General features: G+C 43.4%; 1 protein-coding gene across 8 annotated transcripts in view; it reads left to right on the top strand.

The window, feature by feature from the left end:
• Positions 1-5,450: 5,450 nt before the first annotated feature.
• The window catches only part of ENOX1 (ecto-NOX disulfide-thiol exchanger 1), a 378,888-nt gene continuing 361,763 nt past the window's right edge, over positions 5,451-22,575 (top strand). For 5 of the 8 annotated variants that reach the window (XM_064440825.1, XM_064440829.1, XM_064440821.1 and 2 more), the window contains exon 1: positions 5,452-5,731. The gene's annotated coding sequence lies outside the window, so the exon portion shown is untranslated. Of the gene's footprint in view, positions 5,732-5,933; positions 6,024-22,575 lie in introns of those variants that run through there. The other 3 variants (XM_064440830.1, XM_064440824.1, XM_064440823.1) reach the window with 3 other exon arrangements.

The following is a 22,575-nucleotide window of genomic DNA, read 5'->3' as shown; positions in this document are numbered from 1 at the left end:
TCATCTAAGTAAGACTGATTATTTTGATGAGCCAGCTTGAGTTAACCAGAGTTTCAATGGAACAGGCCACATGGCAGAGAATCCCCTACGTGACCAAGGATGCGAGGTTTGGCCCAAATCTTCCACTGCCGGTATGTGGTGGTTTTAAATACTCCCAAATTTTATTTTTCAGATTTAGGGGAGGAACACAGTTGTTTTCATTTTCTGATGGTGATTGGAAGATGAAAGATGAGCTTCACGGCTGGTGACAGTTCTCAGGACTGGCAGCATCACCTTATGCATCCAATCATACAGTAACGATGCAATCCGTTAGCGTACAGTACACAGGGAGCTGTCAGGTCTGTAGCAATCCAATTAAATTACATGGGTTCTAAAGCTAGATGATTTGAGGAAGCTTAAAACAGAGTTAACACTGTGCTGGCTCAACGGCTGTGCCAATTATCTGGTTGGATGTGCTTGTAGCTCTGGCTGCTGAAGCATGTGGACTTTTTTTTTTTTAATTTTCCCTAGAGCAGGACTAGGGAGAACACACTTAAGAGTTAATTATTACCTAGCTTTATTATTTATTCAATGAGAAGCCTTATGTATATTTGGAAGAGATGGTCATATCACTTGGGGAAAAAACCCAACAGAATAAACGGATTGCATAATGCATTTTTCAGGCTTTTTGCTGAAACTGAAGTATTGAAGTTCCTTTATAGTAGCTGAAGTGTATTCATTTGTGTGGAGGTCACTGTTTGACCTTTGCTGTGGGAAGCCTGTGTGGTTCGTGTCAAAATCTTTTCCTTCTAACCTTTAGTTTCAGATGTCTGCCTGCATTTCTGTTTGTGCTATTCCCATTATCTTTGTACCTGAAATGCGTGAGACAGAAAAGGAAAGCAGCTCTGCGGCATCGCTATCTTTTTTCACAACTTCTCTCTTTGTGGCAAGTTAATCAAAAGCCCTGTGTGAAGTCTGCTCTGAGCTCAGCCCTCCATCTTTCCAAGGTGTCCAAGGACTTGCAGTCAGGTAACCCTATCACGCTGTTACTGCAGGTTCCTCATGGGTGCGTGTGCTTCACTCTTTGCTCAGTAATTTGTGCAGGGAGCTGCCCTGCATGCTTTGCGGGAAAGACAGGCAAGATTACCTTACTTCTCAGAACTCTGCTTCTTTTTAATCAGATGGGTTGTCCACCCACCCAAAATAATGTAGCTCCCCCTTGGTGAAAAGCCTGAGGAAAAAGAAAGGTCACTCGTCGTCCGCTAACAGCACCTGACCTTCATCTTATCTGGAAACTGGAGTCAATGTCCAAAAATACTCTGCTGCCAATCCCAAGAAGCAAAATCACAGTTTTAACAAAATTGATGATCAAATTAATACTGATTTCACTTGGACCACGATTTCAGCCCAGATACATATATTTAAGGAATTACCAGCTTCGTCTCATCCGCCACTTCAGAGAAGGAAGCAGGAGAGCTGGGCACATCTGTACGGAGTGAAGACAATGCAGCTTGTCAGGTGCCACGCTTCAGGAAAGGTGAATTGCAAGAATGAAGGAAAATTTACAAAATAAAGGCAAAGAGGGAGGAACAATGTGGCTGCACATCCACTTTGGGGATCCCCAAAGCCAGCCCAGCTCTGCGAAGATTCCTCAGAATTTAACTCTACCAGAGATGATAGAACTATTTAATTTTTATACTGTGTAACAGAGAACAGATCTTACTCTCGTATGCCCTATTGGGCTCTGATGGAAAACGAAACGTTTGTCTTGGCCGTTGAGTTGGCATGAGCATTCCCATCAGCTCGTGCCTTGCAGAAAATGGCCTGCTAAGTTCGGTGGTTAGCCAAGTCTGGCTCCCTGTGAAGAATACGCCAACATCGGTGCTGATATTGGTGGATGTTTTTTGCAGTGGCTTTTAAAGAGTTGAACCATAGATTGCTTCTTGCTCAATTGCTCCATCTGCCTTTTTGATATCAAGATACTTATCAATACGTAGTGATAGATTTCTTCCTAGCATTCTGCACGCAGGCCAGCAAAGCTGACCCATGGTGACAGATACGTGTGTGTCTTCCAGTACAGAAATGATGTTCTCAGTACAAATTCCAGTCTTCTGCTGTGAGCTTGAGCTCACCATCATATGTGGAAGGCAAGGGTTGAAAAAGAAATGAACAAAAACGTCCCATCTGCAGTCATTGGCAAAACTCCCGAGAGAAAGCCAGGAAGAAGAAAGGGAGTCAGGATAATTTTTAAATGCACAATTTCCCCTTTTATCATGTTTCTAATCCCGTTTTCTTGGCTTCTTTTTGTCTTGCTTTGTCGTTGTTTGTGTCTAGCATGTATGTTCCCAAGGCTTTATAACGCTTCATCTTAAGGGGGAACCTGAAGAGCGTTATTTTGCCTGCTAACGAGTAACCTGAATTTTTTTTCATCACCGAAGCCAATCAGAGGCGGGAGATTACAGTCGACAGAGGACAGAGATTTGCATATTAACAGCGCAGTTATTGAAGAATAGCTGTCTCGTATTTAGACCAAACTGTGCCCTCTGATTCGCCAATACCGGCTGCCAGCCAATGCAGATGAGGGATTCAAAGGTCAGATGTTTCTGTTTTGTTTTTGGTTTTGTTTTTTTAAGAGAGAACCGTACAGTGCTAATACAAATCAGATAGCGAAACCCGTGTGCAGGAAGCCGAGTAAGCAGAGTGAACCCGCTTGGCTCTGGCTCTGTAGCAGCACAGCCGCCGTGCCCTCTCGTTGGCTCCAACGAGTCTATCCCTGCATAATGTATCATATTGTGTATATTAATGTTTCGGCTTTACAGTTCTATTTCCATTAGGGGAAGATTGCTTGTGAGCCTCTTAGTGGATAAATAGGAATTTCCAGCTTTCAAAAATTCTCTTAAAGCTTGCAGGATCCACAGAAGAAGGAATTACACATTACTATTTTTGAAGCTTTAAAAGGTCCAGAGGGCCTAATTGTGCTCTCAGATATGTCTGTGCAGCCCCGATTGAAGTCTTGGGATATAATGCATGCTTATGCGACAGCTAAAATGAGTCCTTTTTTAAATAAATAAAAAAACCTCCTTTAGTTATTAAAACATTAAACTATAAAGTCTTCAGGGTCAAGCCAGCAACTTCCCAAGAGCTATTCAGAACGTAACAAAGCGAGGACTTGGCTGGAAGCAGACACTGTACTGACCTACAAATAGCAAATAAATGCTGAAGTGTTAGTGAAAATCATGCAAAGAAGGCAACACCTTCTTCGGCAGATTTGCGCACGTGTGTTTGTGTGCACACGCTTGTCTGGGCAGTTCTGTGGGAGGGAAGGAGGGGAAAACCCTAAACTGCTATAATAAAATAACCTTATCAAGCGTTTTCACGCTTCAGTCAGACACGTTAAACAGGACCAACATGGGCAGAGGTATTTTCTTTTACCTCTGTTTTACGTCAGCCAAGGCTTACGCAACACTTGAGGCGTGTGTTTGAACCGTCTGTGTTGTGTTGTTGTATGTGTGTGTGTGTGTGTCTCTAAGTACAACTGCATCCAGTGTTAGGAGAAAGAGGTGAAGAAGCAAATTTAACACAGATGAAGGGAACAAACTTAGGAAATATAGTCAGACACTGGAGTTTGTGTGATTTTTTTTTTTTTTTAACTAGTCCTTGATTTCGCAAGCTGATTTACATACAGGTGAGGTACGAGTTGCGCATGAACTTCCCCGCAAGTTTTCTGCATGCTTTTTAGAAGGTGCTTGCTTAAGAACGAACAGGCTTCAGTCAGGCCTGTTCTTTAAAAGACTGAAACGTTGTGTTTTACTGTAAATAACATGGAAGCGGATGCCCAAGATATAATTACGTCTTACTTTCATCGGGGCTATGTTTAACAGAACTGCCTCCAGCAACTTCTCCTTTATTCAGCTATCTGTATCGCCACTAAAAAGCAAAGGAAGAACCAGTCGGGAAATAAGCAATCCCCACCCGCACAGCCGGGCCAAGAGCAGCTCCGGCCCCTCAGCAGACGCAGTTTACACTAACCTAAACCAGCGCATTGATTTGCGTGTTTTGTCCTCCACATGTGTGTCCTTGTATTGCTCGGCATAATTTGTGTCGGTATTATTTGTTGTCACTTCTCAGACTGAAGCTGTGGCGCTAACCCCGCCAGCCAAGGGAAAAAAAAACCCAAAACCTACACGCAGAGGCAACGCCAGCCAGTATTGTTTAAATCAGATGAGCCTGGTGGTGTGGAAATTGCTTCTGTTGCATAACCATGCTTGATGGTAAACCCAAACCGATGGGCTGGTGAGCGTATACAATTAGCCCAATAAATGTGGATGTAATTCAGTACCGCTTTGGTGAAAGAAATACTGTGGAAAAAGAGAGGCAGGAGATTTTTCTATCAGATTTTTTTCCCTACCACTAGAAATCATAGCTGCCGCGTGCAATATTTAATATCTGATGTTAGTTTCCACCTTTCAGCCACAGCCACTTTTCACTTACCAACTAATCGTCACCTGGAAGTGTGCTGAAACGTATTATAAATGGGCACACAAAGGCTTTCTCCGGCACTAAATCACACCACCTCTTACAGCAGCCCTGCTTGGTAATTCAGGCCAGGAGAAGAGCAGGCTTTTCCCATTCAAATAGCAGGAAGAGTTCAGATTAGCAGGCACCTTCTGTGGGAGCCCAGATGCGGCCACAAAAGCCTCCCTGGCCCAGGTGCTCCGTGGCATCTCCAGGAGCAGCGCTTGGCTCTGGGGAAGCACTTGTTGCTGGCAGCCCCTCTGGGCCCAGCGCCTTGTCCTGCGAAGAGCTGTCCTTGGCCACCCGCCCCGTGGCTTCAAGGAGGAAGGGTGAGGTTGGGTGCTGTCGCCACACTTGAGGTTTGTCCTCTGCCTAGGAGATGAATAAGCGAAAAACCAGACCCTGTATCAAGGGTTTTCCTTGGGGGAGCTGGTTTTGAAGCCATGGCTAACTGGGAGGTGTGAGCCTCTGCAGATAAGACGTGGGACTGCTTCTCACGGGAGGATTTCCAGAGGAAGCACCAGTGCCTCCGGCTGGGGTGCAGCTCCCAGAGCTGCGCGGGGCGCTGCCAGCAGCCGCCGGCGGGGTTTGAGGGGAGGCCTCGGGGAGAACCTGCGGCAGGATGCTCTGCCGGGGGTACCTGCAGGGCTCCCGCCTCGCAGGGCGTCCGGACCCCAGCCCTCCGCGGGGACCGCTCCCCACCGCCGGCGCCCCCCACCTCTAGAGGGGAGCGGGGCGCGCTGCGATCCTCCCCGGCAGCCGGCGGGGCTTCACCCCGCTTCTTTCGGCCCTGGGGGCCGCACCCGGGACGTCCTCGGCGGGGCCGTGACACCCGGCTGCCGGGCTGTGCGCTCCCCGCCCTCCTCACCGCCCCTCTCCCCCTTCCTCCTCCTCCTCCTCCTCCGGGAGCCTTGCCTCCCCTGCACACCTGCCTTGCCATTTGTCGGCGGCTTTGCTAGGAGGGGAGAATTTTCCCTCGGTCCCTTGCAGCATCCCTCCCCGGCGCACACACAGACACACGCTCACACTCACGCACAGACAGACCGACCGACCGAGGCACCGCGCTGCCTGTGCGCATCGGCGGCCGCCGCCTCCCCGGCACCCCGCGCCGCCGGCCCCGCGCTCCCCGCCGCCGCGGGGCGTCCTTCGCCCGCTGCAGCGCCGCCGGACCCGGCAGCCGCCGAAGGGGGGCGGCGGCGGCGGCTCCCGCTGCTCCGCGGCCCCGCACCGGCAGCCGGTAGGTAACGGCGGTCCCGCCGCGGCGGCGGCAGCCCGCCCCGGGCGGCTCCCGGCGGGGGAGGCGCTGCGGAGGGCCGGGGCGGGCAGCCGGGGACGGAGGGAGGGAGGGAGGGAAGGAGGGCAGGGCGGCGGGAGCAGGGCCAGACGCGCTGCCCCGGCCCCGCCGCAGCCCCGCCGGCGGCGCCCGCCTCGCCCGGCTCCGGCTCCGGCTGCGCTCCCCCGGCGCCGCGGGGCCGTGCGCCGCCCCCGCCGCTGCCCGCCGGCCCCCCGGGCACGGGCACTCCCCGGCGGTGAGTCAGAAAGTTTGCTCTCCCGGGTGCCCGGTTTTTGTTGTTGTTTGGGGTCCGCCTGTTTAGGGTGGGTTTTTATTTTCCTATTCCCGCTAGCGGGCTATTTATTTATTTATTTCGATTCTCTTCTTTCTTTCTTTTTTTTTTTATTTTTTTTTAATTTTTTTTAATTGCAGTTGCTGCTGCAGCGGCGGGGAGGACGGGGCTGCCGGCCCCGCCCCCGCCGGGGAGAGCCCCGCCGCGGCGGGCAGCTCCCCCCCACCCCCCCCCCCCTCCGTGGGCACCCCGGGGTCCCTCCCGCTTGCAAACCCCGCTCCCCCCTTCCCACCCCCCCGCAGTTAGGTGGCTGCGAGGACCCCGTCAGCAGCCCCCCTGCAGTTTGCAGAACAGTTTTTTTTGGTGGCGGCTCGGGAGGTGACTGTCCCATCCCTCTTCCTTCCCGTTCCTCGAGTGAGGGCTTCGAAACAGGTTTCAGCGCAGCTGTGGGTGGCGGGATCTGGCCGTGCGACCGGTGAGGGACAACAGGCAACGCTGCTGTAGCGGGTTGTCAGCCGGGGACCGCCGTGTCCCACCGGCCAGGAGTGGGGCTGGCTGCGGGTCGTGTCCGGCTCTGCCTGCTTTGAGCTGATCGCTGGAAGTCGCTTGCCGTTGTGCGGGGTGGGAAAAGCTCTCTTCCATTTCACTCTTTTGTTCTAAACGTGGTTTTTGGTGAGGGCTCCTGGTTTCTGAAAGGAGGGTTAGAGGCTGAATAAATCTGTCTCAGGGCAGGAGAGACAAGAAGCTCTCGGATCCTTCGCATGAATTGTGCATTTTCTATGTTGTGTGTTATTACTTTATTTTTTAATCACTGGAAGTTCTGCTGTAATGTGTCGGAAGCTTTGATGTCTTTTGCAATGTAACTCTTTTTTTTTTCTATCACATTTAAAATGGAATGATAAAATGCACAGATGTTAATAAATAAGTTGAAAGGACTTTGAAATAGTGCCTGTTGTGCATGGTGTGAAATTGTAGATGTACATAAAAGAGTAATAACTACTCTGCAGGTTTTATTTAAAACCTTTTTCTCTGTGGCTTTGTGCCGGACTCTCTTCATCTCTCAGCTTTTCAGTACGATTGTTTTTTGCTGTTGAGGTCCCCTGTTGTGTTGTGGGGATGCCTTGACGGGCACCCACGTTTGTCTGGTTTAAATAATCTTTTAATCCCTCTCTTTTCAAAGACTTGCCACTGGAAAAATATGTGAAATTTGCTATTGTGGCTTTCAATTTTAGATCTCTTTTCCTGATGCATGCATCTATCTATCTATCTATCTATCTATCTATCTATCTATCTATCTATCTATCTATCTATCTATCTATCTATCTATCCATCCTTTTATGTTACAGCCGGAGGGGGAGGAGGAGAGTAGGGGATTGCCTCTGACTCTTCTATCTGTCCGATGCATAAAAAATGAATAAATCATAAAATAAAGAAATGAAGGCACTGAAACAACCTTCAGCTGAATTCCAAGAACAAAAATGACTCCGGCGTGTGTGCTCACCCACACCAGGCGTTCTGCAGCATGTGGTATTTACAGAACTTGCAGCGTACAGTAGCTCTCCAGTAGTAAGAGAACGTTTTGTATCCTCAGAAGCAAAAGAGTCTCTGTCAAGTCGGCAAAACTACAGGTACAGTTGTGGAAAGCTGATACACGTGTGAGCGTAGAAATATCGCCAGACTGCTTAAGTTCATTATTCCTCAGGATAGTTTGTCTTCCTCGACCTGGAATATATCCCTCCTTTTCCCTGAATTCTGAAGCATTTTTACTGTTCCTCTCTGCGTGCGTGTGTTTTATTGTTAGTCTTAATCTCTCTGTAAAATATAAAATAATCCCTTAATAGATTTAGAAGACTCTACTGCCAGGCAAACCAGGCAATAGATCATGAAATCGGACAATAGTATTTTGTTTCCTAGCAACCCCCTACTGCGAACAGAAAACAAAACAATGGTGGATGCTTCCACATCATGATAGCCGCCTGTCGAAACCCCCGAGTAGTAGGTACAGCACTGCTAATTGTGCAGTGAGATCCGCTCCTTGTCCTTTCGGCTGCTTTGTTAATACCTTCCTTTTGTGAGAAAGGGATTTACTTGGGTAAGTGCAGCTAAATGGTTAAAATTTCACTCGGCTCTCCTAGCTTGGTAACAATGTCTGTTAGAATGAAGAGGGCACAAAATTAAGTAGCAGCTGTAGGATTTTTGCCGGTAAGAGTGATTTGAAATACCTTGTTCTTATTGCTGGGCTGTTTCTATATCTGTGCTACTACAGACCCTTGAAAATCAGATTTATCATCTCCTGTATCCAGTACGCAGTATCTTTTTGGATTCTGTCTTGTTAGTCATCCTTTAGCTTTGTGTTTTAAAACTATGTTTGGTAGAATGTATTAAAAGAAGAATCCTTTGCCGCTCATAGGAATGGGAAGTAAAATCCTAAGTGCTGCTGTGCCGTGTTTATGCTCTTGGCACCCAGTTCACCCCATCAGAAGAGCCAGAGCTATCACAGCATGGCAGGATGGGGCCCTAAGCCACGCTCTTTCTAAAAGTGCTTTTGATAATGCAGTAATTCCCTTGGTTAAAGTGTCTGAGCATTGAAATGGCATCTCGACCCTGGACCAATCTCGGATGCACTTTGTGCACTGCCATCTATCTGAAAAAATCCATTAGTGCAAGCTGTGGATCTAACCGGTATCGGTGCTTGCTGCCTATCAGGTTTCCGCCTTCCAGCAGGTGTTGGTGCTTAGAAGGCTGCTGGAGATGCTGAACTGCACTAGGGAACGGAGGCGAGCAGGCACGGATGAGTAATTGTATTTACAATGTAGCAGAGGAGTTTCTATGCTTTTGCTTCTTTGCCACCTTTCCTTACTTCGGAGGAGAAAGCGGCAAAAAGTTGTTCACAGTTTTACCTACAAGTCTTCGCGATCGAGCGGTATTTACAGCGGTCGCACTGTAAGTAAGCGCAGTGGTACTTTTCCTATTGGTCACACCAGTGAAGGTGTTATTTCCATGTGGGAAGCTATAAAATCGCAAGAAAAAAATCGCTGTGGGGAAGACGGCGAACTTAATCGCGTATGCATTATTAAACAACAGTATTTGTGCGGGGCGCGGGAACGGCATTCTCTGAGTGACTTTGGGGTTCGCAGTGTTATTTAACAGATCCGGTATGCGGTCACGTACAATTTATTTGTATTGCCTATAGGTATTTTTCTGGCTCATCTCAAGTATTGAGGTACCAAAGTGATAACAACGGATGCCACTTCAATAAAAAAGGTGGAAGTGAAATGGTCGGAGAATGTTGTAATTCTGATAAATATCAATGAGCAGCTACTTTCGTGTCTATATTTGAAATCACACATTTTAGTTCCATAGCGTGTGTGGATGGTTTAGTTTAGAACATGTTAATTGAATTTTGGAAGGCTTTATGGATTGAGAGGAAGTAGTCATTTTCCAATTTTTCTTCTCCGTTTCTTTCTCAGATGGCACTCCTCCCAAACCCCAAATCTTACAATTAGGTAGTCCGCAGATTAAGCTTGGTATGGCTGCCTAATTGCAGTCCCCACTTAGCCTCTGCCTGTGTTTACCAGGCAGCAGAATGAAGGAAGGCAAAGAAAACACAAAGTGCAAACAGAAAACAAGGAGGAGAGAAAGATCGTGAAGTATTCTGCGTGTAAACAATGGGAGACATTTGGAAGTGATTTTAAATACTCTCCACGAAATTCCCGTTATGCCAACTGCATTTGTTGCTGGTGCTGAATGTAAAATTCTGCTGTCACGTGGGTTGGCGACTGATGGGAATAGTCAGCCCATGACCAAAACTGAAGACTAGTACCTCCTTCCCTCCTTCTCCCCACTAAAATCCATCTTTTGTGGAACGGTGAGTTAAGTCTGTTGCGTTTGAAGGCATTTGGTAGACAATTAATGATGGTAGTGCCTAATGAGCTAACGGGGAACGTGCTGCATATCTTACTGAGATACACGTGCTTTTTCAAATTTTTCACAGGGCTTTTTTTTTTTTTCCAAGAGGGAACTGCAGTAACGAGAATGCTGAGTTACTGCATGCTTAAATCCTATAGGCTTAATGCTTACTGTACTGTTGCATATTTACTTAGGTATTTATTTCCTATTCTTATTTTAAGAAAGGAACAAAAGCATGATGTCAGTTTTGGACTCTCTTGAAGCTTCGTTTTTAAATCCTGTAACATAAAAGCATTCAGCTGTCAATTCATGCCAAATATGGAAAATAAACCATCCAAGTGATTACAGAAACTGAGGATTTGGTTCAGCAAAGCAGTGACTTGCATGCCTAACTTTTTTCTTTTTTTCTTTTAATGTATGCTTAAGCTCATCTCTGCTTGCTGAGATCAACTGGATTTAAGCATGTGGTTGAAGTTAGGCATGTAATTAAATGCTTTGTTGAATAGGGGCCTCGAGCAAAACCTCTAACCTTTGAAACTAACATCTTTGCTTTCGAGTAAACAGCATTTAAGAAGAATTCCTACAGGACAGTAGAGTGAAGGGAACAAATTTGGGGGAAAGGCAAATTCACGGGGGTCTCAAATTGGGAATGTACTGACGGGTAACAGCGATGCTGGAAGGGATCTAGAATTAAGACCCAGCAGGAATTAATACATGAGTCTGCAGCGTGACTTGATTACAGAACAGCATGGTTTGTTGTTGAGCTGACAAGAAAAAGGTAGCCTGTCCGCGAACAAAGAGGTGGGATTCCCTTTTTATAAGGATCTGCCGTGAACACATCTGAAAACTTCCTGTCTATAAAATATTCAAAGGTATTTACAATTTGAACAAAGCTTAGAGAAGAGCAACAAAATACTTGAGGGTCTGGAGGAACTAGATGAAGAGAAATATCAAAAATAGACCTATTTCTAGCCTGGCACTGAATATGGGGAGATAGGTTAACTACATGTAGATATTTGAAATGCATTGTAGTCAAAGGAATCTGATTTTTTTTTTTTTTTTTGGCACATTATGTGGGAGAATACCTAGGAGTAAATGGAGAAATTGAGAAAATAAAAGTTTAAGATGAATTCAGGGCAAAAACTTAATGACAGAAAAAAGTATTGGAGGGTGTATTGATCCAGGTGTCGTCAGACCCTCCCCACCCCTCTTCAGACGTTTAAAATAGGAGTAGGCAAGTCACTAGCAAATGTACTGGAGGACGCAATTCTGCATTTTCGAGGAGATGGAGTACAAGATCTAACAGCCCTTTTTCATGTTTCGTTCTAGTTTTAGCTGAAGGTTACAAGAGAAACTAGGTCAGATACTGGGCCAACCATCCTTGACTTGATTTTTCTCAAATTGGGGTGCTCGTACTTTGGCCGAGCAGTTTCCAGTGCCAAGACAGTTTACGCTTTTTAAATGCATGACTCAGAACAAGGTCAGTCGATGCTGGGGTGGTGGAAGTGCCAGGATAGGCTACAGTAAATTTTTCAGTAAGCAGCTCTGGTTTATTCATTTGTTTGTTTTCCCTTTTGAAAACAATGAGCATCCCGGGGTGGTGTAGAGGGCGCAGAGGTGACAGCTTCTTCTGTGTTGACAGCTTCTGCAGCATTTTGTTTGATCGTCTAAGGAAGCTTATTGCCCTCAGGTAGCAATGATGGATAGTAGGTCCTACTGCTTCCTTCCTGTCCCCCCTTCAGCTGCCCTGGGCTCGTAACAGCTGTCTTCTGTGATCTGACTGGTCTGTGTGCAGGGCAAGTCCTGATGACTACTGCCATCCGTGGTGTGTTTTCTGGAAGAGACAGACATATGGATGACCTTTCCCAAGGTGCATTGCTTCCTGATCTAGTCGGACTGGGAGACGACTCAGCCAGGGAAGATGCAGGTTCAAGGGGTAGTGGCAGTTTTCTTGAGGAACCCTCGCCCGGAATGATGTTATTACACTGGTTTCTTGCAATTCATTTTACTCGAAGCAAGTATTCAGAAAGAAACCCGTTGTGCCGACTGATATCATCAGGGAATGTTTTCCAACAGCCATGCCAATTGCAGAGCAGGAGGTGGATTTCCCTCTGCCATGCTTTGTGGATACCTGACAGCCAACTGTTTAAACAAGGCCTATTTTGGTAACCATAAAGTGAAAACAAGTGATTCAGAATCACCTTCCTTGCGTGATAATGATTTAAACAGTGATCTTGCAGGATTACCACACACAAGGGAAAGCTGATCTGGGTTTTAACTGCTTGGTGAGACTGATCTTTGGTTTAAGTAGTTGATGGTGCAATAAAGTGGTGTTTTGAAGTTGTGGAAACCAGGTTTAGGTCTTCTGTGTGCAGAATGAAATGGAAAAAGTTGGTCTGGCTATTAAAAACCAGTACATTGCCAATACGCCCCAGCTGACTTTTAAGCTGACTGCTTAAAAACAAATCCTCTGACAGGTAAGCAGGTTTCAGCCCTTGCTGGTGTTTGTCTCTGGGGACTGGTTGGTAGTGTTGGTGATGGAGGTCTGAAAAGAGGTTGAATGAAGCTGGAGGAAGGGGTTTTTTTTAGGTAGAACATAAGGATTAAGACTGAAGTTGTTGCCAATGCATTGCTGATGTTAGAGGGACTGGTTTTTTGATGGTGGACAATTTGTTGATGGATGGATAAGGTAGATAAAAAGGATCCATATAATTGCATGGATCTAGCTTGGTAGTTGCTGGTGATGAAACTGGGTAAATGGGCTTACTTAAGATTACTTGTGTACGTTAATAATGCTTTTCTGTCTAAGTATGTCTAAGATCAGACTTGCTGGTTGGAACCCTTTAGACTGAAAGATACTGTGTAAATGTAAGATTATTATTGGGTCTTCTTTGCAGGGAGAAGCTAGGTCGACAACAATCTTAATTACAATCTGTTTCTGTTAATAGATCTTTATTTTTAGAGGTCAGTTAAATGAGGCTTTAAAGCATTTTTATACAGGTACTTTTAACATAGTGCTAGCATTTAGGATGTGGGGTTTGGTATACTAGATCTCATCAATACATGACGAGGAACAGTTCCTCCATGGCCAGAGTGGATAACATACAACTGTTTTGGTACGACAGGTTGGCTTTAGGTAGATTTTAAAGGGCTCTGTGCCCTACACACAGCATAAAAATGCTTCAGGACATAACAGCTCTGCCTGGGATAGAATACAGTGAGGGTTTAACAGTATATTTTACAACTCCGTTTAGACTTACCCATACCTGTTAGGAAGCATTTTGACAGGGAAGCAAAGAAGAAATAAAATAGAAGTAACTGATAAAGGCATGGGATGCATTTAGGGAGGTGGAATGCAATAACCAGAATGAGAGCACGCTCTTAGAGCAGGCAATGGTACTCATGCCCTTATAAGAAGTATTTCAGCGATGACAAATAAGTTTGTTTCATCTGAAAGTAGCAGATTGCTTCCTAATATTTTGCTGGCCTGACATTCTGTGAAATTGTGTTATATCCTAATTCAGTGGCTCCTCTGCATATAGAATAAGAACTTGCTATTTTCTACCAAGTGAAGCAGTTCCCTCTCATTCTGCAGAGGTACAGGCCTGTGTTTTGGTGGCAAAGATCCACAGATTAATCTCATATGATGATTTATGATGGATGTTGGCATTACTTCACCACTGACTCAGAAGAAAGATTTGCATTTACTGAAGAAGTGGTCCACTTAGTTTGCTGAGAGCTCTCCTTAGAGGTGTTACCCTTGATTAGTAGTGAAATCTGCTGAGATCACAGCCTGGCATGGTATGGTTATAGATGGATCAAAAAAGTGTGTGTTTGTGGTTCTGTGCTGGCAGATAAGGACGACAGGCACCTGGAGGTGAACAAGCACTCGGTGCAGATTTACTAGCTATAAATGGGTGGTCTCTTCATGCATCCTCATGCCTCCTCTGCACATGTACATCTGGCTTCCACCCTTTTCACGCAGAGCATAAACGAGGTGTTGGTGGCAGGCTGTTACATGTGTGAAAGCTGAAGACTTAAAGGTCCTGGAAAGTACACTTGATTTAGAATCTTTATGTTGCATTTCCATTAGCTGGCCTAAAATGAGCATCTCTTAGGTTAATTTCATTTTAGTAAATGAAGGCACCCTCGGCCAGTTTTGTGGTTCAAGGTTATTAATATCTTAACAGTTAAGAGGAAATACTGTTTATGCTGATGACTCTTTTTCTGCAATGTAATCTCCTATTTTGTATGAACCACATAGCCATTACCATTTTATTTCATTGACAGCCTGTGAGAGAGCACGCATTTTCAGTTCCTAGAGGGAGCTGGGCTGAACTTGAGCTGATACATTCCAGGTGAAAGCCTTGGTGTACTGTTGCCAATCTACTTAGCTATCCAGTTTCTTGCCAGTTCTGTAAGGTTAATACTATTACAGGAGAACATGTGAAACCAGGTGCGGTGCATATGTCATTAGTAGGGTTTTGCAGTTTTATTTTTCATGATGCGTTTGTTTAACTTCTGTATCATTTTGCAGAACATACGTAATGTGTAGTTTATATTGTTTTCTTTGCAAAATAGAAGGCGGCTGTAATTTCAGCCTGGGAAGGAAACTATTAACATTTTTTTAAGTAAAAGAGAAAGGCTTAAAAATTGGAATTTCTCTTTAGGTTTCTTGTAAAATATTAAGGGAGATTATTTAACAGCATAAAGTCTCTGGGGAAAAGGAAAGAGAAGGCTCGCTGCTTAATATAATCTGCTCTCCATGGACAGTGATGGGAAGGAAGAGAATGGAGAACTGCGCGGTCAGAGCAGGCTTCATTTGTTCAAATCTGGAAGTTGGCAGCACATCTGACAGGGCAGCTTTGTATAAGGCCAGCTTGCCAGTCTCGCACCTAGGTTTACCTTTTCAATAATAACAAAGTTGATTCTGATCAGCACTAAAATAGAAGAAAATAGAAATAATAAAAGTAATAATTGTTAGGCTCATCTTGCCCAAGAATAAAGGGAGTAGTGTGAAGCGAGTCAGTCAACCCACTGTAATCAGTTCTTCTATATCTACAGTATCAATGTTGCACAAGTAGCTAGGCAGAAAAGACTAGTGGTCATCTTGAAATCATGCAGAAAATCTGCTTTTTTTGGTTTTTCAATGTCAGATGGGCTGCCAGATGAAACTGAATATTAAATTGAAAGCAGAAGATTGAATTTGATAATCCTGAAGATGAGATGCTTTGACAACCCTGTCGTCATTGAAATATAGCCGTGATGATCACTACAGTCACTGTTCTAGTTGTTTCAGTGGCTCTTCAACATCGTTTCCTTCTAGATGAATCACTTTGTCTTTGTTATCAGGAAGGACAAAGCACAATAGTCACTCCTATCTTAAACACTAGGAAAATGAAGACTTCAAACTTGGTGAAAAACTTGCTTTCATGTTAACATCGCTGTCAGCATAACACAAAATGAGCAATATAGGGTGAGATGTAAGCCTGTGTGTACTGCCCTTTTAAGGACATCTAAATTCACTAGTTTGCTGTTAAATGGGTCAAGAAAAAGGGAAATGCAGAACTGAAAACCCAAACCTGAAATAAACAGTGCTTCTACTAATGCAAGGTGGTTCAGAGAGTGGTTATAAGCATCCATGCAAGGAAAATCACAGACCTTTGTAACGCTCTCAGCCATGTCTCTAAGGGATACCATGGGATGACTGTACGACGAGGAGGTGTTCTGTAAGGGCCCGAGGAGCAAGCGTAGTAGTGGCAGAAACAAATTGAAAAGAGACCTTCTAAAGCAGGTTTGTCCTGATGCCGAGTTCATCTTGGTGAGAAAGAACCATCTGTGTAATTAGGAGTTGGCTGGAAAAACGAGTATTTATGCTCCCTTCCTTCAGCTACTCTTGGACATCCTCTGAGGAAGATCTTTATTTTTGCCTCTACTCTGTGGTCCTCAATAATGCAAGTTTATTTAAACTGAAATTGAACGTGACTTTTGTACAGAATTTTTACACAGCAAGATACTCCCCAGAAAACTGGTTATCTTAGGAAGGCAACTGATGATGGTTTCGAAAGGATTTTGACCATCTACAGCCTGATGATGCTCCAGTTCAAGTGGAAGCTTTCTTTCTCTAACTCGCAAATAACACCAAATATTTGAGAAAAATATTGAAGGAGGTCTCAGCAGCTGTAGAAACTGAATGGCAAGAATAATGCTTTGAACGAAGATGGAAAATGGGAAGAAGTCTCACATACGAGGAAAATGAATCTGCAATGCCCACAGTGAGCAGAGTAAGAGTAATACGCTGAGTATGTTGCAAGACATAACAAGTTTAGGAAAATTTTTCTACTGTTAAGGATGCAGAGGGGTCCTGCAATGGATTGTGTGAACATTGTGGGGCCTTTACCAGCTGAAGTCTTCAAGAACATGGGTAAGATAACTGTGTTGTCTTTAAAGGATGGAACTGATCCTTTTGCAGAGTTTTCTTCCAGCTTTATTTGTCTGTGATTCTCACCAAGCTTTACAGTGAGTGGGATAAAAGGAAGTGGGACAGTCAGAAGGAGCGTGGTTTCATAACTTAAACTGAAATCCAGATGATCAGTCTGTTATCCCTGTTTGTGTCAGAACAGTGGAATATGTAGCAGTCAAGTTGTAGGAGACGCTGGCAGTTGAATGTGGATGTTCAGACTTGAAAATATTCTTTTCCCTGCCCAGCTCAATGTGGAATGTTTTGTCATGTCGCACTATTTGATAAATTCACTTTTTCATGCATGATCCCTGGCTAACAGAACTTGAGGTTCAGCCCTGGCTGGTGCAGAAGCATCATAAAGCATAGGTAGAGAGAAAACTAATCTGTCTTCAAAAATCTTATGTAGACATATCCCAAGTTGTTAAAGCACAACTAAAAATAGACTAAAAGAATGGTAGACTGGACTATTTAGAGACTTGTGACTCAGCTATGACATTTTTGTGTATTTTTTTTTTTTTAGAGTTGCATGCTTTCTGTTTTGGGCCATGTTGGAGGAATAATCATGTTACAAAATTAATTCGGTAGCCTGCGGTTTCTGTTTTGGCTAGTAAAAGCGTTATGGGCTTCCTACAGTGTTTCCAGTGGCTGTCTTTGGGCAGAGGAAGAAAGTTGCCTGAGTTCTGGGAAGTGTGTGTGGAAAAGACTGAATAATGGACCCTAGTTTCTGCTTTTCTCCAGACGTTCTCTCCATAGCTAGTAGCAAAAGTAGCATGTACACCAATAAAAATAACATTAAATGTTAGGAATAGCAGAATACGAGTTCTTTTGGCACAGAATTTTTAACTCTCCTAGGAGACAAATTGGTTCCTGTGCATTATGTGTTGATGGAGATTGCGTCCTTTTTACATGAGTAATGAGTCAAATGTTCTTTTAAGATGTATGGGGCCAGATTCTGATCTCCAGTGATTTACATTTTGAGTATTCATGACTTACACTACAATAACAGATTACAATCTGGTTCTTATTTCGCAGTATTTTAATATGGTTGTAAAAGGGATATTCATCTTCATTTTCTAAATGTGTAGCGAGTTACCTAATTAATCCAATATTGTCTTCATTCTGGAGGAGGCTGTTTAACTTGAATTTCGTTGTCAAATACCATACAGACAAGCTCGTGTGGTGGTAGCGTTAACTAATGATAGCGTTATCCAGATATACAGTTTTATCATTAACTTGAATTACAGTGTAACTCCAGTTGTTTTCAGTGGAGAAAGACCACACTGCTGAAAGAAAGCAAGCACACTATTTTTGCAGTCACTCTGCAATTAACTCATATAACCTCTGTGCTCATCATGCTTTGTATAAGATCCAGGGTGACCAACTGTAGGTCACTTACATGAGAACAAAGACCCTGGGGCTGAGAGACAGTTTATTAAGATAATACTGTGGTATTATCTGGCAACTGCTGTGACAGTTGCCAATGAAAGCATGTCTGTATTTACTGTACACTTGCAGTAAATAAGAGTTGCCTGAGTTAGGATGTTTTGAATACTGAAGGATGGGGAGAAAACCAGATAAATGGTGGTGGTGTGAGTGTGGAGCCAACATCACCGTGTCTTCTGCAGGTTCTCCTTAAGTGGTGATCACCCTGTGGATTTTCTGATGCAAGGTTGAGTACCTACCATTCAAACCACAGGATGCTTATTATTTTTCTCCTTTATTCAGTCACTTATTTTCATGAAAATGAAGGGACTCTCCCCTCTGTCAGTTTTGGTCGCTCTTGACCAATGTCACCCAAAGTTAGTGAAGAGAAGGGAGGAGAAGCACATGAAGATGCAGACAGAGCATCATTTAAGCTTTGTCCTCGGGAAGTGGGGCTAAAATATTTTTCTTGGGCATTCCTCTTTCTAGACAGAAAAAAGAAAAGTTGAATTGAATTCTTTCATCCATGTCAAGGAGTACAACGTGTGTTGTCGCTTGCTGGTGCCTCAATGTATTTGTCATTGGGAAGCCCACAGCAATGTGCTTTCTAAACGGTCTGTGAAAAATGGACATACATTCTGTTCAAAACAAAATAAACTGCTGCTTTTATCTGTTAAGGCAACACAAAGCTGCTGTGGTTCGTAGACCACTTGTTGCCCTTGGAGTTTGCATAATGGCAAGTCTGGTGCATTGCTACTGGCCATGGTGAGAGAAGCAAGTTCTTCCTCGCAGTGCCTCTTCAGACATTTCTGTGTAAATTTTTCTTCTGAAAATATTTGCTAATGTATAGTTAAGTTTGAAAGTGTCTTATTTCAGTTTTACGAGAACATCAGATTTTTCTCTCTGAGACACAAAGAAAACTCCATGCTTAAGATTCAGTTTTGCAAACCCTTCCCCCTTCCTCAAACATTCATATGGAAATACACCATTAACTGTGAAATTCCCTAGCAACCTTAACAGCCTGGAAGAAGGGATCCAAAACCCAGCAATACTCAGTCCTCAAGAGAATTTGCATTGTCTATTGATAATATTCATTATATTCTCATAAGCGATTTGAGAAAGTCTTTTCAGGGCCTCTCCTCCTTTCTCTCAACTGCAACAGGTGTTGTGTTGGAACGGTGCAATATTAATGGGTGGAAAGTGGACTTACTCACCATCTCTCTCTGGAAAGTCTTCAGAAAATCCACTTTATTTCATAATGATTCCTTTGCTAATTGCTTTAACAGCCCATATTTTTTTTTTTCTGATAAATTAGTCATTGACAGCTGATAGAATTGTTAGTACTTTATAACATAATAAATGGTTTGATAATTCTGCTTAATGAGAGAACTCATAATTTTAGATACATGGTGGCAGTAGTATGTGCTGCTACGTGCAGCAGTACTGTGATGGGTTTTCTACCTCTTAATTCTCCCACTTAAAGACTAGTCATTCTAAAAAATCCAGAGCTGATGCTATGGTATGCAGCGTCTCAGGTGTTTAAGTGCAGAAAATCATTCAGGCATTGCTTCAGCTCAGCCTTAATCCCGTTGGAGCTGAGAAGTTCTGGCAAAAAGTCCCACTGCTTGACAGAGACAGGGCTGAACCCTGAGCTCTCAGCATTGAATTAAACGAATTTCCCTTACTTTCCCTCCAGATCTGGTTTCTAGAGTAATTTCTGGGGAGTGGTGTAGAGCTGTGGTTATCTGTAAGGTTTTTTGTTTGGTTTTGGGTGGGATTTTTTTATTTTTTTATTTTAAAATAATTTTAAGCCATCCTTTCTGATTGTCTTTCTACACCTTTTTGTCTTGCCTTCTCTCCTTTCATTTTTATAACCCTCCTTTCTCCTTCTCTTTGTGTCCATCTGTCCCATGTCTTATTACTGTGGCCTCCTTTTCCTTGATATTTCAGACTTGCTATTTTCTGTATAGTGTACTGTCCTTTATCACTTTCCTTTTCTTTACTCCCTTCCTCATTTCTGTTTACTTTTCCCACTTCTTATATTATAAGGCTCTGTCATAAAGATCCTAATTAATTTATTTCTAAAGGGATGAGGCTGTGGATCTTATTTTTCATTACTATTTTTCTTTAATTTTATATTTGAAATTTGCCACAAGTGCTCTCTTTCTGGAATACCACTTCATCTACTCTAGCTTTTCTTTTTTTTTGTATCCTGTGTTAATGACAGAAGTGTGCCTGTGTCGTATGAAGTAGAGATGGGCATGGATGTAGCCTGGCAGTGCTGTATGGCCACAGTTCATTTCTTCTTGTTTGGAGGCTTAGAAACTCAGCCTTCTCTCAGGCTCAGGGCTCAGGTAGGCTGTCCTGCCACCTGAGTTCCTTGGTCTCAGAAGTAATTTTAAAATAATATTCTTTGTTTTGCTCCTTACATTATATAAGGTCAGTAATGTAAGAGGTTACTTGTGCCTAGTGTAATAGTTTTGTACAGTTGTCAGAATTTTCATATTTTTGCTCAGAGAAAGGTGCTTGCTTTTATGTGACGGATCTTTACTTTGAGGCAGTTGTTCCAAAGAAAGGAATATTTGTACCATACGGTATTTTTATTTAGCTTTTTTTGTGGGTAAGTAAATTTGAGAAATGTGGTTATGTATCATTAAGGCCCATAATCTTAAACGTTAAAAAAACACACTCACATGTCTTCAGTGTCAAAATTTGAGTGTGAAATAGGTAGTACTATTGGAAAGCTAAATGAGTAGTAAGTCAAAGTAATTAAGGGAAAGTAAATAATCTCTAAGGTTCTCATTCCCCATGAAACTAATTTCGTATCTTATCCTTTATGTATTTAAAAATAGTTCCCTGCTAATTCAAGATGCTTGTGTACTATGTGTGTGAAGAGCACTTCAGTTCTGTTGAAAGGATGGCAGATTAGGGAGTTATTTTCAATGGGCTAATTTTTAATTTTTTTTTTTTTATTTTAAGAGACATTCATTTGAGCAATGTAAGTGAACAAATCTTGCTGGAAAAACAGCTTGATGTGCATGCAAGACAGCAGGTGATCAGCCAATAATTTTGTGATGGCTTATGACTAGAAGGACTAGAAAACCTTTGTTTTTATCTTTAAAGGCATACGGATGGCAGTACTTTCACTACAAAGGAGGGCTTTTTTCCCCAGCCTAGTAAGGCCTTATATGCTTTCCTGTTTTACCTCCAAAAGATCTGTGGCTTGTCAGTGACTCTACTATTTGGCGTATGGATTTTTTTTTCTTAAACTAATAAAATATACCTTGTAAGATGGATGACATGCATTAGAAGGGCTAAACTGCTCTGGAGCTGCAGGTCTGCCATGTGTGAGTCCAGTGGTGGTCTGATGGGAGTGTGACAAGACTGTGCTGTCAACCGCATCAGTATCTTGAGTACTTGTCTTAAGAGGGCTAATATATGTTCACGACATGTCTCCAGGTTTCTGTGCTGAAGAAAGTAAATCTCATTTCTTTTTTTATTTCTGCGTACATCCTGACCTTTAAGTCCTGAGGTTTTCTGTTGCCAGAGAGGCATATTGCATATGTAGATTTCTTCTTCTTACTCATGGAGATGCATGTAGTGAAGCGGCATGGCAAGACCGAAGTAGCAAAGGGTCTCAGGTTCAGATGCACAGTGTGCATGAAGTACAGTGCTGTGCTCTAACGTGTGGAGGGACTGGAGAGACTCGCTCTGGGCATGTAACATAAGTGCCCGAATTCAGAGCTTACACGGTATATGAAGTGCAGCCCCTTGACACCTGCTCCAGGTGTCTGACTATCTCTGCTAAGTGTACAGGAACCCTACAATTACAAGGTTAAGTCACAGCAAAGTTACATGTCTAAAGTAGATGGTGTAGTTGTATCCCCCCTGCATTAGATGAGGATGGTATGTGTGACTTAATAAATAGGGACGCTGACCTGATAGTGAATTTGGAGGAGTTAAAGATGGGGCTATTTTCCCACATCTGCAACCTTTCAAGATGAGCTGGTAAAGCTGTTTTTATAAAGCAAGTTAACAGAGGCTTTCTGGTTTATTAAGTGCAGATCCTCATGCAAGTTTAGAAGGGCTGGAACTTAGTGCTTATATCCTGCTGTCATCCTCATGCTCCCTGAAATCAATGAGGAGTTCTATGCAGGAAAAGTTGATGCTCAGCCAGAGCCCTGCAGATTTGGTGAAAGAAAATAAAGCCATCTGTTAGTATTCTTGAGAGTAGGATAAACCCATTCAATGTAAAAGGGAATTCTGTAACCTGTTATCTGCAGCAGGAAAGCTGCTTTTTATTAATCGATCAAAGGAAATGTTGAAAATAATTGGAAAAATGACTTGAGGGAGGGAAGAGCAGAGTTAAGGAATATTAGTAGCAGACTGATATTGTTTGTGAAATCAGACTATTCTTAAAGCTTTCATATGCTGTGTGTAGTGTATGGGGAAAAAAAACTTCCCTTTTTTCCTCCTGAGAGAAGCCATGATTTTATCTCAGTAATTGAAAATAATCTCTGAAGTTGCTCCTTAACTAAACTTACATGAACCCCTTTTAAATCAGTTGCTATCTTTCAGTGAATTTCTCAATAAATGTTGCTGCCTGTGCGTGGATGGCATGATCCTATATAGCAAATAAGGCTGAGCACATCTTATTCATGACTCAAAGCATTTCTAGCCTAATTATGGTGGCATTTGGCAGTGGTGCTGTAGTTAAAGGTG

This window comes from Phalacrocorax carbo, chromosome 1, assembly GCF_963921805.1.
Source record: "Phalacrocorax carbo chromosome 1, bPhaCar2.1, whole genome shotgun sequence".
Taxonomy (NCBI): domain Eukaryota; kingdom Metazoa; phylum Chordata; class Aves; order Suliformes; family Phalacrocoracidae; genus Phalacrocorax; species Phalacrocorax carbo.
The sequence above is the reverse complement of the archived record's forward strand: the minus strand, read 5'-3'. Positions and strand labels throughout refer to the sequence as shown.